Source organism: Staurois parvus, unplaced genomic scaffold, assembly GCF_062004578.1.
Source record: "Staurois parvus isolate SC_StPar_1 unplaced genomic scaffold, SC_StPar_1.0 ptg000061l, whole genome shotgun sequence".
In the NCBI taxonomy this organism is placed as follows: Eukaryota; Metazoa; Chordata; class Amphibia; order Anura; family Ranidae; genus Staurois; species Staurois parvus.
Window position 1 is genome coordinate 9,882,059 of NW_028317857.1, and position 20,685 is coordinate 9,902,743.

The following is a 20,685-nucleotide window of genomic DNA, read 5'->3' on the forward strand; positions in this document are numbered from 1 at the left end:
CCATGTGCCACTTTCAGGTCTCCTCACACTGCTGGTGGGTTCCATTTTGTCATAGGGTGCTGGCAGATTACGGGCCTCCCATTGCTGCTGCCAGGCCCGTAATCTGCCATGGGCCCCCGTACCGCCTCCTCATGCTGCTGCCAGGTCCAGAGTGTCTCATGGGTCCCTGTACGGCCTCCCATTGCTGCTGTCTCCATCGCCACACTCTGCCATGTGCCACTTTCAGGTCTCCTCACACTGCTGGTGGGTTCCATTTTTTCATAGGGTGCTGGCAGATTACGGGCCTCCCATTGCTTCTGCCAGGCCCGTAATCTGCCATGGGCCCCCGTACCGCCTCCTCATGCTGCTGCCATGTCCAGAGTCTCTCATGGGTCCCTGTACGGCCTCCCATTGCTGCTGTCTCCATCGCCACACTCTGCCATGTGCCACTTTCAGGTCTCCTCACACTGCTGGTGGGTTCCATTTTGTCATAGGGTGCTGGCAGATTACGGGCCTCCCATTGCTGCTGCCAGGCCCGTAATCTGCCATGGGCCCCCGTACCGCCTCCTCATGCTGCTGCCAGGTCCAGAGTGTCTCATGGGTCCCTGTACGGCCTCCCATTGCTGCTGTCTCCATCGCCACACTCTGCCATGTGCCACTTTCAGGTCTCCTCACACTGCTGGTGGGTTCCATTTTGTCATAGGGTGCTGGCAGATTACGGGCCTCCCATTGCTGCTGCCAGGCCCGTAATCTGCCATGGGCCCCCGTACCGCCTCCTCATGCTGCTGCCAGGTCCAGAGTGTCTCATGGGTCCCTGTACGGCCTCCCATTGCTGCTGTCTCCATCGCCACACTCTGCCATGTGCCACTTTCAGGTCTCCTCACACTGCTGGTGGGTTCCATTTTTTCATAGGGTGCTGGCAGATTACGGGCCTCCCATTGCTTCTGCCAGGCCCGTAATCTGCCATGGGCCCCCGTACCGCCTCCTCATGCTGCTGCCATGTCCAGAGTCTCTCATGGGTCCCTGTACGGCCTCCCATTGCTGCTGTCTCCATCGCCACACTCTGCCATGTGCCACTTTCAGGTCTCCTCACACTGCTGGTGGGTTCCATTTTGTCATAGGGTGCTGGCAGATTACGGGCCTCCCATTGCTGCTGCCAGGCCCGTAATCTGCCATGGGCCCCCGTACCGCCTCCTCATGCTGCTGCCAGGTCCAGAGTGTCTCATGGGTCCCTGTACGGCCTCCCATTGCTGCTGTCTCCATCGCCACACTCTGCCATGTGCCACTTTCAGGTCTCCTCACACTGCTGGTGGGTTCCATTTTGTCATAGGGTGCTGGCAGATTACGGGCCTCCCATTGCTGCTGCCAGGCCCGTAATCTGCCATGGGCCCCCGTACTGCCTCTTCATGCTGCTGCCAGGTCCAGAGCCTCTCATGGGTCCCTGTACGGCCTCCCATTGCTGCTGTCTCCATCGCCACACTCTGCCATGTGCCACTTTCAGGTCTCCTCACACTGCTGGTGGGTTCCATTTTGTCATAGGGTGCTGGCAGATTACGGGCCTCCCATTGCTGCTGCCAGGCCCGTAATCTGCCATGGGCCCCCGTACCGCCTCCTCATGCTGCTGCCAGGTCCAGAGTGTCTCATGGGTCCCTGTACGGCCTCCCATTGCTGCTGTCTCCATCGCCACACTCTGCCATGTGCCACTTTCAGGTCTCCTCACACTGCTGGTGGGTTCCATTTTGTCATAGGGTGCTGTATGGCCTCCCATTCCTGCTGCCTCCACCGCCACACTGTGGCTCCACACTCTGGTTTTGGCCCCGTGACTTCCCAAATGAGTGAAGTGTGCGGTGATTCTAAGATCGACGGCACTCATATGCATGTCATACTGACTGACAGTATTATTTCTCTTCCCCAGCAGACTCCAAGGGCATTTAAATTAAGGGTACAGTGTTCTGCACTAATATAAAGGCTCTCTGAAGCCTAGAAACACCCTTTTTATAAGTTAATTTCGCAGCGAATATATTCGCCTCGAATCGAATTTATTCCTCGAATTCGCCGAATCAGCCGAATCGAATTTTTGAATACTTCGCTCATCTCTAGTTGTAATTAATCGTGAAGAAATAGGTCCATTCCTCACCAAGTGCATCTGCATCAAATATGACTGTGAGCCAAAAGGGGTTTAAACACTTTTTGGGACAGGTAGGTTAGTGTAGGTCCATAGAGTAATCCAGTAGGGGGCATAGTCTGACAGTAATCTGGGGCAAAAACCCGCTGTTAGGAGTCTAGGACCTAATATTGTAGATATAGCAATGAAGACAATCCTGAAGGTGAAATGCGTAGTGGAAAAACAGGAGTCTTCCCGCCGCTGGGGATAGAGATGTCTCCAGGTATCTATAAAGCAAAAATCAGTTAATACGTGACCTCGTTTCCTGCATTATTGAAGAAGAGGGTGTAGGCTGACTAAATCGGTCCAGCTAAGTATTGAGGTCTGTGTTAAAGTCCCTCATTCAAATCATTGGAATCGAGGTATATTGGGAAATGAAGGTAAAACCATCACTGAGTGCAGTGAAATTGTAAAGGGGAGGAACATACCAGGCTAACAACAGCAGGAGGTTACCCAAGATAGACATATGCCAAAAAACATAACGGTCCTCGGGGTCCAGCAGGACAGTCATTGGCTCAAAGTGCACTGATTTTGCAATTAGTACAGAAACTCCCCTAGAATAGTTGTGAGTAGCATGGAATGTCCATCCTATCCAGGGTCTCCAGAGGGCTTTCTGCAGGTGAACATCAATATGGGTTTTAACTAAGGCCACTATATCAGCTCTCTGTTTTATAAGGTAAGTCAACACTGCCATTTGTTTAAATTTATCACAGAGACCCAGACATTCTAATGGAGAAAATGTATTTGTGCCATAGGGAAGACATGCTAACATTCAGGAGCAAATGTAGTCATGCCAGGACCCCCAGAGATGACCTAGGTACTGTATATGAATAAATGAAACCAGTTGATAGGGGGGCATCCCTGCCTTCACATTGCAGACACATACAATAACAGGTTATAAGTATCCCATAAATTGATACCAAAGTATAACAAAACCCAACCATTCCAGCTAGAGATGAGCGAAGAAATGAAAAATTCGATTCGACTGATTCGGCGAATTCGTGGACAATATTCGAATCGAGTCGAATAAATTCGCTGTGAATTTAACTTAAAAAAGGGTGTTTCTAGGCTTCAGAGAGACTTAATATTAGTGCAGAACACTGTACCTTTAATTTAAATGCCCTTGGAGTCTGCTGGGGAAGAGAAATAATACTGTCACTCAGTATGACATGCAGATGAGTGCCGTCGATCTTAGAATCACCGCACACTTCACTCATTTGGCCAGTCACAGGGCCAAAACCAGTGTTTGGAGCCACAGTGTGGCGGTGGAGGCAGCAGCAATGGGAGGCCATACAGCAACCTATGACAAAATGGAAACCAGCAGGAGTGTGAGGAGACCTGAAAGTGGCACATGCAGTGGGAGCAATGGGAGGCGGTACAAGGACCCATGTCACACTGTGGACCCAGCAGCAGCGTGACCAGGCGGTACGGGGGCCCATGGCAGATTACGGGCCTGGCAGCAGCAATGGGAGGCCCGTAATCTGCCAGCACCCTATGACAAAAAATGGAACACACCAGCAGTGTGTGAGGAGACCTGAAAGTGGCACATGGCAGAGTGTGGCGATGGAGACAGCAGCAATGGGAGGCCGTACAGGGACCCATGAGAGACTGTGGACCTGGCAGCAGCATGAGGAGGCGGTATAGGGGCCCATGGCAGATTAGGGGCCTGGCAGCAGCTATAGGAGGCCCGTAATCTGCCAGCACCCTATGACAAAAAATTGAACACACCAGCAGCATGTGAGGAGACCTGAAAGTGGCACATGGCATGAGACACTCTGGACCTGGCAGCAGCATGAGGAGGCGGTATATAGGGGCCCATGGCAGATTAGGGGCCTGGCAGCAGCTATGGGAGGCCCGTAATCTGCCAGCACCCTATGTCAAAAAATTGAAAACACAAGCAGTGTGTGAGGAGACCTGAAAGTGGCACATGTTTGGGGCATGATTCATGGCGGATTTAGTCAGTTGTGTCAGGAACTAGTGGTTTGAAATCCAGACTAATCCACGCCTGATTCATTTTCACAAACGTGAGTCTCTCCACACTTTGGGTGGACAGTCGTGTCCTCCGCGGAGTTGCAATACCTCCTGCCGCACTAAACACGCGCTCCGATGCCACGCTACTGGCCGGGCATGACAGCCTTTCAAGGGCAAATTCAGCTAGTTGGGGTCAAAGGTCAAGTTTCGTTGCCCAGTAGTCAAGGGGATTGTCTACCTCGGTTGGCAGGGTGCTGTCCAAGTAGGCCTAAGCCTGTTGTTTGAGGTCCTGCTCCAGGTCCACCTGATGCTGCTGCTGCTGCTGCTGCGGCTGGTTAGTAGTTTCCTCACTGCGCTGGTGAAGAAAGCTACTCATCATCGACTGCAGACTGAGGCAGCCGCTGCTGGTGAAGCTGCCACTGCTCCTACCACCCCACCCCTCCCCTGCTGCCATGGCAGCGGAACGCGAGCGCACAGGGCCCACAGTGTCTGAGGATGGACGTTGGCGCAGAAAGGCAGAGACCAGCTGACTACATAGGTGGTTTTTATAGTACGTTATTTTGGCCTCCCTCTCAGCAGGTGTGAAAAAGGCCACCATTTTTGAACGGTAGCGAGGGTCCAACAAGGTGGACAGCCAAAAGTCATCCCTCTGTCTGATGGTTATTATTCGGCTGTCGCTACGCAAGCAAGCGAGCATGCCATGGGCCATTTGTGCCAAGGAATGCGAGGGACTCCCTACCTCCATCTCCACAGCATACTGCCACGGTGCGTCTGGGTCCTCTGTCTCCTCCTCCTCCTCCTCTACCAGATGCTCCTGCTCCTCCACTCCTGTCCGCTGAGTGGAAAAACCACCCATTTCACTCAATAATTCCTGAGCACCAATGTCCTCCTCTACCTCCTCCTCTTCTTCCTGTCCTGCCCCCACAGGGGTCATGTGGCGTTGAGATCTGTGCGCCACGTCTACCGCACCCTGACCAGCCATTGTTAACAGCATTTGTTCCAGGACGTGCAACAGAGGAATGACGTCGTTCATCCCATAGTCCTGCCGACTCACGAATAGCGTGGCCTCCTCAAAGGGCCTGAGCAAGCGCAGGTGTCACGCATGAGCTGCCAATGGCTGACATCTAAGTTACACAGGGAGTACCTTTATCCGCTTTTAACATCAGGAAATCTGTGATGGCCTTTCGCTGTTCGTAAAGGCGGTCTAACATATGTAGGGTTGAATTCCACCTTGTTGCAACGTCACAGCATGAGGAGTCGGTACGGGGGCCCATGGCAGATTACGTGCCTGGCAGCAGCAATGGGAGGCCCGTAATCTGCCAGCACCCTATGTCAAAAAATTCTACACACCAGCAGTGTGAGGAGACCTGAAAGTGGCACATGGCAGAGTGTGGCGATGGAGACAGCAGCAATGGGAGGCCGTACAGGGACCCATGAGAGACTCTGGACCTGGCAGCAGCATGAGGAGGCGGTATATAGGGGCCTATGGCAGATTAGGGGCCTGGCAGCAGCTATGGGAGGCCCATAATCTGCCAGCACCCTATGTCAAAAAATTCTACACACCAGCAGTGTGAGGAGACCTGAAAGTGGCACATGGCAGAGTGTGGCGATGGAGACAGCAGCAATGGGAGGCCGTACAGGGACCCATGAGAGACTCTGGACCTGGCAGCAGCATGAGGAGGCGGTATATAGGGGCCTATGGCAGATTAGGGGCCTGGCAGCAGCTATGGGAGGCCCGTAATCTGCCAGCACCCTATGTCAAAAAATTCTACACACCAGCAGTGTGTGAGGAGACCTGAAAGTGGCACATGGCAGAGTGTGGCGATGGAGACAGCAGCAATGGGAGGCCGTACAGGGACCCATGAGAGACTCTGGACTTGGCAGCAGCATGAGGAGGCGGTATAGGGGCCCATGGCAGATTAGGGGCCTGGCAGCAGCAATGGGAGGCCCGTAATCTGCCAGCACCCTATGTCAAAAAATTCTACACACCAGCAGTGTGTGAGGAGACCTGAAAGTGGCACATGGCAGAGTGTGGCGATGGAGACAGCAGCAATGGGAGGCCGTACAGGGACCCATGAGAGACTCTGGACCTGGCAGCAGCATGAGGAGGCGGTATATAGGGGCCTATGGCAGATTAGGGGCCTGGCAGCAGCAATGGGAGGCCCGTAATCTGCCAGCACCCTATGTCAAAAAATTCTACACACCAGCAGTGTGAGGAGACCTGAAAGTGGCACATGGCAGAGTGTGGCGATGGAGACAGCAGCAATGGGAGGCCGTACAGGGACCCATGAGAGACTCTGGACCTGGCAGCAGCATGAGGAGGCGGTATATAGGGGCCTATGGCAGATTAGGGGCCTGGCAGCAGCTATGGGAGGCCCGTAATCTGCCAGCACCCTATGTCAAAAAATTCTACACACCAGCAGTGTGAGGAGACCTGAAAGTGGCACATGGCAGAGTGTGGCGATGGAGACAGCAGCAATGGGAGGCCGTACAGGGACCCATGAGAAACTCTGGACCTGGCAGCAGCATGAGGAGGCGGTATATAGGGGCTTATGGCAGATTAGGGGCCTGGCAGCAGCTATGGGAGGCCCGTAATCTGCCAGCACCCTATGTCAAAAAATTCTACACACCAGCAGTGTGAGGAGACCTGAAAGTGGCACATGGCAGAGTGTGGCGATGGAGACAGCAGCAATGGGAGGCCGTACAGGGACCCATGAGAGACTCTGGACTTGGCAGCAGCATGAGGAGGCGGTATAGGGGCCCATGGCAGATTAGGGGCCTGGCAGCAGCAATGGGAGGCCCGTAATCTGCCAGCACCCTATGTCAAACAATTCTACACACCAGCAGTGTGTGAGGAGACCTGAAAGTGGCACATGGCAGAGTGTGGCGATGGAGACAGCAGCAATGGGAGGCCGTACAGGGACCCATGAGAGACTCTGGACCTGGCAGCAGCATGAGGAGGCGGTATATAGGGGCCTATGGCAGATTAGGGGCCTGGCAGCAGCTATAAGAGGCCCGTAATCTGCCAGCACCCTATGTCAAAAAATTCTACACACCAGCAGTGTGTGAGGAGACCTGAAAGTGGCACATGGCAGAGTGTGGCGATGGAGACAGCAGCAATGGGAGGCCGTACAGGGACCCATGAGAGACTCTGGACTTGGCAGCAGCATGAGGAGGCGGTATATAGGGGCCCATGGCAGATTAGGGGCCTGGCAGCAGCTATAGGAGGCCCATAATCTGCCAGCACCCTATGTCAAAAAATTCTACACACCAGCAGTGTGTGAGGAGACCTGAAAGTGGCACATGGCAGAGTGTGGCGATGGAGACAGCAGCAATGGGAGGCCGTACAGGGACCCATGTGAGACTCTGGACCTGGCAGCAGCATGAGGAGGCGGTATATAGGGGCCTATGGCAGATTAGGGGCCTGGCAGCAGCTATGGGAGGCCCGTAATCTGCCAGCACCCTATGTCAAAAAATTCTACACACCAGCAGTGTGTGAGGAGACCTGAAAGTGGCACATGGCAGAGTGTGGCGATGGAGACAGCAGCAATGGGAGGCCGTACAGGGACCCATGAGAGACTCTGGACCTGGCAGCAGCATGAGGAGGCGGTATATAGGGGCCTATGGCAGATTAGGGGCCTGGCAGCAGCTATAGGAGGCCCGTAATCTGCCAGCACCCTATGTCAAAAAATTCTACACACCAGCAGTGTGTGAGGAGACCTGAAAGTGGCACATGGCAGAGTGTGGCGATGGAGACAGCAGCAATGGGAGGCCGTACAGGGACCCATGAGAGACTCTGGACTTGGCAGCAGCATGAGGAGGCGGTATATAGGGGCCCATGGCAGATTAGGGGCCTGGCAGCAGCTATAGGAGGCCCATAATCTGCCAGCACCCTATGTCAAAAAATTCTACACACCAGCAGTGTGTGAGGAGACCTGAAAGTGGCACATGGCAGAGTGTGGCGATGGAGACAGCAGCAATGGGAGGCCGTACAGGGACCCATGAGAGACTCTGGACTTGGCAGCAGCATGAGGAGGCGGTATATAGGGGCCCATGGCAGATTAGGGGCCTGGCAGCAGCTATGGGAGGTCCGTAATCTGGCAGCACCCTATGTCACTCTCCTCGCCAGTACTTCTTCGCCTGGCTGCTGAAAAGGCCGATGTCTCCCCCCGTTCCTGACCGCCCTCTGTTAGCTCTTCCTCACTGTACAGTGGGGCTGAGCCCACAGCATGCGATACTTCGCTTGGTGAGGGAACAGCAAAGGACAGGGGCAGGTAGAGGACATGTGATTTCAGTGGGCTTGCTCCCGGGCCATGCCAACTAACGGTTGTGTCTGACGTACCCACCGACCGTTGGCTGTAGGTGTCAGAGGTGACCTGGGAAGAGGAAGACGACCGAGCCAACCAATCAATGACGGCAGGGTTGTCGGTGGAGACATGACCGCTGGATGACACCGGGAGCACTGGCCTCTGGCTGCGAATAGTGCTGCCTCGACCCCTTCCTCTGCTGCCACGTCTGCTCGCTCCTAAAAAATTGCCTCCTCTGCCACTCCTCTGCATGTTGTCTGACATACTCTTTAATTCAACGATTATGTGTCCCTGAGTAACAATTCTCTGGCACTCAGTAACAATTCTGTCTGTCCCTGAGTAAAAATTCTGTGGCCCTAAGTAAAGTTTCTGTGGCCCTGAGTAACAATTCTCTGGCACTCAGTAACAATTCTGTCTGTCCCTGAGTAACAATTCTCTGGCACTCAGTAACAATTCTGTCTGTCCCTGAGTAAAAATTCTGTGGCCCTAAGTAAAGTTTCTGTGGCCCTGAGTAACAATTCTCTGGCACTCCGTAACAATTCTGTCTGTCCCTGAGTAACAATTCTCTGGCACTCAGTAACAATTCTGTCTGTCCCTGAGTAAAAATTCTGTGGCCCTAATTAAAGTTTCTGTGGCCCTGAGTAACAATTCTCTGGCACTCCGTAACAATTCTGTCTGTCCCTGAGTATGAATTCTGTGGCCCTAACTAGCGTTTCTTTGTCCCTAAGTAACAGTTCTGTGGCCCTGAGTAACAATTCTGTGTCTGTGCGAGTAACAATTCTGTTGCCCTAAGTAACAGTTCTGTGGCCCTCAGTAACAGTTCTGTGTCTGTGCGAGTAACAATTCTGTGTCTGTGCGAGTAACAATTCTGTGGCCCTAAGTAACAGTTCTGTGGCCTTCAGTAACAATTCTGTGTCTGTGCGAGTAACAATTCTGTGTCTGTGCGAGTAACAATTCTGTGGCCCTAAGTAAAGTTTCTGTGGCCCTAAGTAACAATTCTCTGGCACTCAGTAACAATTCTGTCTGTCCCTGAGTAACATTTCTCTGGCACTCAGTAACAATTCTGTCTGTCCCTGAGTAAAAATTCTGTGGCCCTAAGTAAAGTTTCTGTGGCCCTGAGTAACACTTCTCTGGCACTCCGTAACAATTCTGTCTGTCCCTAAGTAACAATTCTCTGGCACTCAGTAACAATTCTGTCTGTCCCTGAGTAAAAATTCTGTGGCCCTAATTAAAGTTTCTGTGGCCCTAAGTAACAATTCTCTGGCACTCAGTAACAATTCTGTCTGTCCCTGAGTAACAATTCTCTGGCACTCCGTAACAATTCTGTCTGTCCCTGAGTAACAATTCTCTGGCACTCAGTAACAATTCTGTCTGTCCCTGAGTAACAATTCTCTGGCACTCAGTAACAATTCTGTCTGTCCCTGAGTAAAAATTCTGTGGCCCTAAGTAAAGTTTCTGTGGCCCTGAGTAACAATTCTCTGGCACTCAGTAACAATTCTGTCTGTCCCTGAGTAACAATTCTCTGGCACTCAGTAACAATTCTGTCTGTCCCTGAGTAAAAATTCTGTGGCCCTAAGTAAAGTTTCTGTGGCCCTGAGTAACAATTCTCTGGCACTCCGTAACAATTCTGTCTGTCCCTGAGTATGAATTCTGTGGCCCTAACTAGCGTTTCTTTGTCCCTAAGTAACAGTTCTGTGGCCCTGAGTAACAATTCTGTGTCTGTGCGAGTAACAATTCTGTGGCCCTAAGTAACAGTTCTGTGGCCCTCAGTAACAGTTCTGTGTCTGTGCGAGTAACAATTCTGTGTCTGTGCGAGTAACAATTCTGTGGCCCTAAGTAAAGTTTCTGTGGCCCTCAGTAACAGTTCTGTGTCTGTGCGAGTAACAATTCTGTGTCTGTGCGAGTAACAATTCTGTGGCCCTAAGTAAAGTTTCTGTGGCCCTAAGTAACAATTCTCTGGCACTCAGTAACAATTCTGTCTGTCCCTGAGTAACAATTCTCTGGCACTCAGTAACAATTCTGTCTGTCCCTGAGTAAAAATTCTGTGGCCCTAATTAAAGTTTCTGTGGCCCTGAGTAACAATTCTCTGGCACTCCGTAACAATTCTGTCTGTCCCTGAGTATGAATTCTGTGGCCCTAACTAGCGTTTCTTTGTCCCTAAGTAACAGTTCTGTGGCCCTGAGTAACAATTCTGTGTCTGTGCGAGTAACAATTCTGTGGCCCTAAGTAACAGTTCTGTGGCCCTCAGTAACAGTTCTGTGTCTGTGCGAGTAACAATTCTGTGTCTGTGCGAGTAACAATTCTGTGGCCCTAAGTAACAGTTCTGTGGCCTTCAGTAACAATTCTGTGTCTGTGCGAGTAACAATTCTGTGTCTGTGCGAGTAACAATTCTGTGGCCCTAAGTAAAGTTTCTGTGGCCCTAAGTAACAATTCTCTGGCACTCAGTAACAATTCTGTCTGTCCCTGAGTAACAATTCTCTGGCACTCAGTAACAATTCTGTCTGTCCCTGAGTAAAAATTCTGTGGCCCTAAGTAAAGTTTCTGTGGCCCTGAGTAACAATTCTCTGGCACTCCGTAACAATTCTGTCTGTCCCTGAGTAACAATTCTCTGGCACTCAGTAACAATTCTGTCTGTCCCTGAGTAAAAATTCTGTGGCCCTAATTAAAGTTTCTGTGGCCCTAAGTAACAATTCTCTGGCACTCAGTAACAATTCTGTCTGTCCCTGAGTAACAATTCTCTGGCACTCCGTAACAATTCTGTCTGTCCCTGAGTAACAATTCTCTGGCACTCAGTAACAATTCTGTCTGTCCCTGAGTAACAATTCTCTGGCACTCAGTAACAATTCTGTCTGTCCCTGAGTAAAAATTCTGTGGCCCTAAGTAAAGTTTCTGTGGCCCTGAGTAACAATTCTCTGGCACTCAGTAACAATTCTGTCTGTCCCTGAGTAACAATTCTCTGGCACTCAGTAACAATTCTGTCTGTCCCTGAGTAAAAATTCTGTGGCCCTAAGTAAAGTTTCTGTGGCCCTGAGTAACAATTCTCTGGCACTCCGTAACAATTCTGTCTGTCCCTGAGTATGAATTCTGTGGCCCTAACTAGCGTTTCTTTGTCCCTAAGTAACAGTTCTGTGGCCCTGAGTAACAATTCTGTGTCTGTGCGAGTAACAATTCTGTGGCCCTAAGTAACAGTTCTGTGGCCCTCAGTAACAGTTCTGTGTCTGTGCGAGTAACAATTCTGTGTCTGTGCGAGTAACAATTCTGTGGCCCTAAGTAAAGTTTCTGTGGCCCTCAGTAACAGTTCTGTGTCTGTGCGAGTAACAATTCTGTGTCTGTGCGAGTAACAATTCTGTGGCCCTAAGTAAAGTTTCTGTGGCCCTAAGTAACAATTCTCTGGCACTCAGTAACAATTCTGTCTGTCCCTGAGTAACAATTCTCTGGCACTCAGTAACAATTCTGTCTGTCCCTGAGTAAAAATTCTGTGGCCCTAAGTAAAGTTTCTGTGGCCCTGAGTAACAATTCTCTGGCACTCCGTAACAATTCTGTCTGTCCCTGAGTAACAATTCTCTGGCACTCAGTAACAATTCTGTCTGTCCCTGAGTAAAAATTCTGTGGCCCTAAGTAAAGTTTCTGTGGCCCTGAGTAACAATTCTCTGGCACTCCGTAACAATTCTGTCTGTCCTTGAGTATGAATTCTGTGGCCCTAACTAGCGTTTCTTTGTCCCTAAGTAACAGTTCTGTGGCCCTGAGTAACAATTCTGTGTCTGTGCGAGTAACAATTCTGTGGCTCTAAGTAACAGTTCTGTGGCCCTCAGTAACAGTTCTGTGTCTGTGCGAGTAACAATTCTGTGTCTGTGCGAGTAACAATTCTGTGGCCCTAAGTAACAGTTCTGTGGCCTTCAGTAATAATTCTGTGTCTGTGCGAGTAACAATTCTGTGTCTGTGCGAGTAACAATTCTGTGGCCCTAAGTAAAGTTTCTGTGGCCCTAAGTAACAATTCTCTGGCACTCAGTAACAATTCTGTCTGTCCCTGATAACAATTCTCTGGCACTCAGTAACAATTCTGTCTGTCCCTGAGTAAAAATTCTGTGGCCCTAAGTAAAGTTTCTGGGGCCCTGAGTAACAATTCTCTGGCACTCAGTAACAATTCTGTCTGTCCCTGAGTAACAATTCTCTGGCACTCAGTAACAATTCTGTCTGTACCTGAGTAAAAATTCTGTGGCCCTAAGTAAAGTTTCTGTGGCCCTAAGTAACAATTCTCTGGCACTCAGTAACAATTCTGTCTGTCCCTGAGTAACAATTCTCTGGCACTCAGTAACAATTCTGTCTGTCCCTGAGTAAAAATTCTGTGGCCCTAATAACGTTTCTGTGGCCCTAAGTAACAATTCTCTGGCACTGAGTAACAATTCTGTCTGTCCCTGAGTATGAATTCTGTGGCCCTAACTAGCGTTTCTTTGTCCCTAAATAACGATTCTGTGGCCCTCATTAACAAGTCTGTGTCCCTGAGTAATGGTTCTCTGTCCCTAAGTAACTTTTCTCTGTCCCCAATTATCGTTTCTGTGGCCCTAACTCTGTCCCTGTCCCTAGTACAAAGCGGTCTGCCTCTGTTCAATGACTGCAGGCAAATGAAGAATTCCAAAATGGCCGCTATTTATAGCTCGACCATTACACAGTGCTGGCTGGCTGGCTGCTGATTGGCTGATGCGATCACATGTAGTTGAGGAATGCATTATGGGTCAGCGCGCCTTGTCTGCGCGCCTTCCCAGACATCCCCGCTCCGTCGCCGCACATGTCAGCCGCCATTTTCTGAAAAATTTCGATTCGCGCGTCCGAATTAGGCTATTTTTCGGATTCGGCACGAATCGAAATTTTTCCGATATTCGACTCGAATTCCACTTCGGATACTTCGATTCGCTCATCTCTAATTCCAGCTCTACACATATCCCAACTAGTGCGAGCATTAATTCCAAACAGTACACTAAAAGTCCAGATGTACAAACTTGAAAAAACAACTAAGAAAATGAATAATCTCTGAAAAATGAGACATGGTGGTAGATGCAAGAGTCAACGAGCCAGCATCCACCCCATAGGGGAGGAAGCACACTCTGTGAGCTGCCACCAAAGAACATCTGGAGGAATATACAGCATTAAGTACGGTGTAAAAATTGTAGAATATGCAGGAAAGACCCTCCAGGAAATGTAAAAAAAAAACAGGGGAGGGTAGTTCAATGCGCAGGGATGATGAAAGATGGTAGTATTCATAAGTAAACAGACATCTTCCAATAGAGCAGAGAGGAAAAGGCACACCAGGAGACAAGAAGAGGTTGTGTAGCAGGGAGCCCCATATTAGCTGTGCAGTCATCTTCCAGATGTAACGAGTGAGTGTGTTTACAAGGCACTTCTGGAACACCCTGGCCCCAAGCTAACTCAATGAGAGGCAAAAAGTAGGCAGCAGAAAATATATATTGAGGGCCAGAGTTGCCTTGATGACATAGTCCTCGTATAGTGTAAGAGAGACAAGTCGGTATTTGGGAGTTAGTAATCCACAAATAAACTAATATGGCAGCTGGGTTCCATAGACAGTAAGAGAACTCACAGTTCAGGATGGGTCCAGTTGGTCCAGCCACGTGTTGGCAGCCTCTGGTTCCTCAAAAAAGTGTACACGATCCTCTCCAACCCTGCTGAGGTACAATATGGCATACTTAAGATGGCGGACTCTGAGACGTCGCTTGACTGCTAGAAATCTATTGCGGTGATGTTGCACATCAGCAGAAAAGTGTGAAAAAACAGCAATTTCTGTATTGTCAAAGGGTATATTACCTTTCTACCTGGACAGGCATGATATGGCATCATGATCTTTGTAATTGAGAATTTTAGCAATGAAGTCCCGTGGCATAGCATCCTGAGAAGGTGGTTTAGCCACCATACATAGAGAAAGCCTCCCTGCCATAGGTAATAATAACAAGGTTTTCCAGAAACCGAGCTGGGTTGGCTCCCTCTGCACCTTTGGGAAGGCCAATGAAGCGGAGTTTGTTGCACCTCATCCTATTTTCGAGGTCGTCCTGCTTCTGTTGCAATTGGGAGAGAAGATGGCCCATCTGTTCAGAGGAGTCTTGTAGTGGAGGGGAGGGCATCCTCCACATGTCTCATACAATCCTCTGCTTCTGGAATGCTGGCCCGGAGTTTCTGGAGCTGTTGCCAGATAAGAGAGATATCCACCTTAACCTCTTCAATTTACGGTGTAAGAGAAGTCTGGCAGGCTAAAATAGCTTCCAACACTCTGGCTGCCTCTGCTGATGGGAGTTCCTGTTCAGTAGAGGGGGAGCCGCCACCTTCCCCAGATATGTCCTTCTCTTTATATCTGTACTGTTCCAGATTGGTGCTGGCATCTGTTGTTTTCTGAGGGAGAGACATGAGTAGTGATGTTAATCAAACACTCCTGTAGTGAATCAGGTCGAATAGGCTGCTGTAAACTGCGCAGGATAGATAAAAAAATAAATCTTCGGCATAGTTCAGCTTTCTCGTGACTGACTACGTGCCGTACCAGGCCATGCCCCCTTCCTGCAAGGTTTTTAATGCAGTCTGTGTCCCTATAAAGAAGAAAATCTCTTTTTAGTTCTGTGTGACACCCAGCACCTGGACAGGAAGTGATTAGAAATTTTTCTCATGGTAACCATCGTAACAGTTCTAAAGCTACCTTATTCTATTAAATCAGTGGTCTCCAAACTATGGCCCAGGGGCTGGATGCGGCCCTTTTCTTGCCTTTATCTGGCCCTTGGGAAACTTTTTTCCCACTGACACAATGGGGCATAATTCCTGTTGCTGGCATCAACAACGAAGCACTATTTTTCCCACTGACATCAACGATGGAGCACTATTTCTTCCACTGACACCAATGATGAGGCACTATTCCTCCCACTGACACCAATGATGGTGCACTATTTCCCCCACTGATAACAATGATGGGCCACTCTTCCTCCTACTGACACCAATGATGGGGTACTATTCCATCCACTGACATGAGCGATGGGGCACTATTCCTCCCAGTGACACAAATGATTGGGCACTATTCCTCCCCTTAATGCCAAAGATGCTCTATTACTCCCATTGACGCCAGGAGATTTTCTACTTCCAATGGCCACAGTCCGGCCCTTTAAAACCTGAAGGACAGTGAACAGGCCCTTTGTGTAGAAAGTTTGGAGACCCCTGTACTAGATGATGTGTGGTTATTGCTGTCTGTGTGCATGTAGGAGAAAATTTATCTCACTTCCAGTTCTGTCTAACAGCAATTTTATATTCTGAAATTGGTCAAGTTTTCCCTCACTTCCTGTTGTGTCTAACACTTATTATCTAGACACCAAAAACCAAGACCCTTAAGATTTACAGGTCATCATACCTTCACTCCCTTCTCCACTTTATGTAGATATTCCCCAAGAGTAGGAAGGCAAATCTTTGTCCTACCTTGTTCCATTCTTTATACTTATAGGACTCTTCCCACAAGCTGGTTGTGCTGGAATCTCCCCAAATGCCAGTAGCACCTTTATTCAGTAACCCAGATTTTCCTCTTGGTCTTACCTCTGGGAAAATCAAATGGTGGATAGAAAAAGGGTCTATACCATATACTGTAGGACACTTCAAAGACCAAGGGGGGATATGGCCTGTCATATATTTTGTGCAACAGCTTAAGATGCCTGATGCTGAGCATTACCATCTGCAGCAAATTCTCCATTTTCTCTGCTCTCTGCAATGGCATATGTGACAGAACGCAGTACCCGACCCCTGCCCTTCTCACCAATTCGTAACAAAGGACCAGCCGATCTCGCACCGTGCTGTCACTTGTGTAACAATGCCTCTCTCAGCTGCACCATGCACAAAGATTTTCCAGCTCACGGGACCACAATCTATGTGCCAGCAGCCTGAGAGCGATTGTTACTGGGTTAGGTTAATTATGCAATTAACCCTTCACACTGCCACCACCACCTTTTTACAGAGAAGGAAGAAACTCACAAATCCTAGCAATAACACTATGATATTAGCATAAGCGTCTGCAACACATACTGTCACTGCAGACAGGGATATTCAGAGGATTATTACATACAGTAGCACTCTTCAAGAGACAGGGATTCTTTAGTTTGCATTAAAAACTTTAGAGACAGTTTCAACAATTTTCAAAATAGGGTTTATTACTAAAAAGGTAAAAATGAAAATATTTACAAAAAAAATGTTACAAAGATATGAAGAGAACAGTAATGCAACAGAGAAATAAAAGAAAGGAGTTAAGAAGGCAGAATACTTGCAAAGTCCTGGTTTTAGCAGAGTCCACTTGGCTTTGACTCGCAAGTCCATTAGATGTTTCTTGATTGATATTAAATGAGAGCTCCCTTCTCCAGGCCTGTCAGTCCTCTTCTAGGATATTAAAGGGGTGTCGCCAAAGAACAACTGACCAATCATCCAGTTTAGGGATGGGTTCTAGGAGGACACCAAGTTTATGATCAAGTCGCCTTGTCATATTAATGAAATTAATTTCATATTAATGTTAATAACCTCAAATATGTGCAGGTAGCATTCTATCAACTGGCAGATTAATATTCAGAATCATATTTCAAACCCAGGGATACCAAACACAGCATACCCTTGTCACCCAGGAGGGAAGAGACTGCTTTCTCCTCTCTCCTATATGATAACATAGTCATGTATGACCTTGTCCGGCACAGCATGAAATGATCTTTCCAAATATATACCTAATATTAATGTGCCCAGTTGCTGTTGAATTTTATGAGTTGTGACATGTGGAATAGATGTTTTATGGCACGTTCTGCATTCCTAGAGCCCTAATGCCTAACAGGTCATGTGTGACGGCTGACTGAGTTATTGTTTTATGATAGAGCAGAGGAAAGTGGTTTTTCATAGTTCCTGAAAGCCAGACATCCTGCACAAGACTAAAACAGGCTATAGATGGATCGAAAATCTTCCGTATTTTCGCCCGACTGAAAAGTCATCCGATTTCCTTACCGTGTATGGCTTAGTTCGTCGTCCGTTTTTCTTGTATTTTGCTCGTTTGGATTATCGTTCATGTTGGGAAATTTTCATAAAACGGCCAATTATCAGCGCATTGATGGTCAAACCGTACAATCTTTTTGTCGGTAATGTAATGCGCATGTGCAGTGACCGGGAAATAAACAAGTCTTTTGCTTACGACATTTCGTTTTCGGGACAACCTGTCAAAAGTTCTAACAAGTGAACAGAACCATTATTTTTTTTTTCTCCATTTCTAACAGGCAGAGCACTATAAGGGCCATTTTTCTTTTTGAAATTTTTCTTGGCATTTTCGTATAATAAATCACGATAATTCGTAGGTACGCAACGAGGCTGTTGAAGGATCAGTGGAGTGTGGGAGGGTACAAAGGTCACAAAATGACATCATTTCCTTTAAGAGGTTAGGATTTTCACGGCTAAATCGGCAGAGTTTGGTAATCAATAGTGGTTACATCGGATATACCGTAAAAACGACTGATAATTCATTTATCGCACGAAAAAAAGGAAATATTTTGTGCCATCTATGGCCTGCATTATTCATGGTTTACAGCTCTGGAGCTCATCTATTTGTGTTTTATTTAAGATAAGAGGCTCTTTTGAAGTTTTGGTTACAACTTACAGCTACAAATTCCATTCCAAGAGGAGGGAGGAGGGGAGAAGGTGATTGTTCATAAGAAACAAAATGGCTGAGACCTTAACAAGATGGCTGTCATGCACAGCATCCATGTCTCTATTGCGCACAATCGTTAAAGCATATTACTGTCATTACCACATGAACAGCTTTTGAAAACAGATGTTTTCATGGTGAAGATCAGGGGGAGGCATCTCAGGACTGTATAAGTTACTTGTCGCTATCGCTGGTAAACTCCCCTACATGTTAACTTGGGAAATGGCTATAGGAGCTGAGATAGACATGGAGGACTGGAGGGACTAACGTATTCCTAGCGGAAGATAGATATAAGGTACTGTCTCGTTGGTACCTGGTTCCTGAATGCCTGTCAAAAATATACACTGGCTCCTCCTCACTCTGTTTTCATGGATGTGGGTAAGTGGGTATCACGTATGGTGGACTTGCACTGCGGTCAAACGGTTCTGGACACAAGTTCATTTCCTGATCTATTTAGTAACCATGAGTAATGTTGTAAAAAACCCCAGAGTAGCACTGCCTAATGAACTCATAGATGGGGTTTCAAGATCTACTCAGACCTTGATATATTTTATGTTCCTAGAGGCTACAATTGTTACTGCAAATGTTTGGAAGAGCCCAGTAGTCTATTGAACATTTATAAAACATAAACTCTCATGGACAATGATCAATGAAAAGATGGTTAGCATCCCACGTGACACCTCTAAGAGGTTTGAGCAGATTTGGAACCCGTGGATTGGTTATATACAATCCCCTTCTTAAATAGTTTTTTGCTGGGGTGGGTGGATTTGGCACTTGGATAGAAAGTACTTCTTTCCTCACTTTTTTTTTCAAGCCTTTTCCTCTTTTCTTCTGCTTTTTTTCCCCTTTTCCAATCCTTTTGATGAGACAACGATTCTTTAATATTCATATTGGGTAGTATTGTATTATGCTTGTTGTGTATCAGCTATTAGCTATTATTGGTTAAGCAGTATAGAGAAGAAATCTAATCAAAACATGTATGATTGGTACCTCTTGACCCAGCTCACTTCTCATTAGTTCACTATTTGTTAGTTACTGGTTGCTCTTTGCTGACTTACTCCGACCCTTACAAGTCGCTATATCTTTATGAATATTGAATGTTCTTTCAGCTGTGTTTTGCCTGCTTAGTGAGATTTGTTTCAATTTATGATCAGGAATCTACATATTATATTGTTTTCTTCTCTTAATCGAAACTCGAAACGCATTGAAACAGATGTATGGGTCATACTCGCTTGTGAATATCCAGATCTCCAAAGCCATCTCCATATGGATATACATGAAATCAGAAAGGAAAACGTGGCATAATTATGTTTATTACAATGCATTAAAAGCAAATAAAAACAATCCACTGTAGGAGCCTGTGGGTGGGGGGCTTATTGGAATATTGAAGCTCCTTTTAAAGAGGGAGCCCCCAGATCCCCCCCCCATGTGAATGAGTATGGGGTACATGGTACCACTACTCATTCAGAGAAGAAAAAGTGTACTGTAAAAAATGACAGTAGACAGGCTTCGACAAGTCCTTTATTAAAAACAATAATTTTAAAAATGTCCCCCGAAGTATATCCAACGTCAATCACCACCACTGCTGACCCGAAAAAAGAAAAAAAAAAAAAAACACACTCTGCTCCTGACGCTGGCTCCCACTGTCTGACAGCAGCACTGGGATGACAGTTCTTAAATACAGTGATGATATCACAAAGGTATTGGGTCACCCCTGCCCCTTGTGATGTCATCATGTGCTGTGATTGGCTACAGCATTGTACCTGACCTGTGGTCAGGTGTATTGCTTTGGCTAAACACAATACACTGTCAAGGCGCAGTGCATTGTGGGGCGTAGCGGGCAAACAGCATACCGTTCGCGTGTTCGCCGAACACACGAACAGCCGATGTTCGAGTCGAACCTATGTTCAACTCAAACATCTAGCCCATTGTTAGTCAATAGTCACTCCAAGAGATAAACACACTTTATAAATAAGGGACATCACACACCCAATCTGCAGTTCCAACATGAAATTGTTTTGCTAAAGCGATGGAAAATGGTTCATCAGTCAGTACAATGATCCACAGTTTAGGGTATCCAGATATTCAGATATACTTATTCATATAATCCATTTATTCCATATGGGTACTTCTGTTTGTAATATATTTTTATTTGATTTTTAAGGCCATCATTTTAAAAATCATTTTTGTAATTTTCAACATTTTTACAGATGTCTCCAGTGATCAATGTAGAATGGCAAATAAATCCGACAAATCTCTGCACTGATTAATCTGTTCTCTCGGCTCCTAAAAAGAAAAATCTCAAAACAATTACTATGTGGAGGGGGTAAAATGATACATTCATTTCTGCAATTCATTATATTTTGGCTGGCTAAGAAACATTTCTTCCAGATCATCAGGAAAAAAGTGACAAGTTGAGTTATTATTCTTCCAGAAGATTCCTTTGTCAGGCATAAGGAAAATCATCTATAGTATGAACATTGTGACCGTGACAAATTCTGTATTCAATAACAAAATTGTTTATTCAGTAAACGATTTAAATATTCAATGAAAAATCTGGCAAA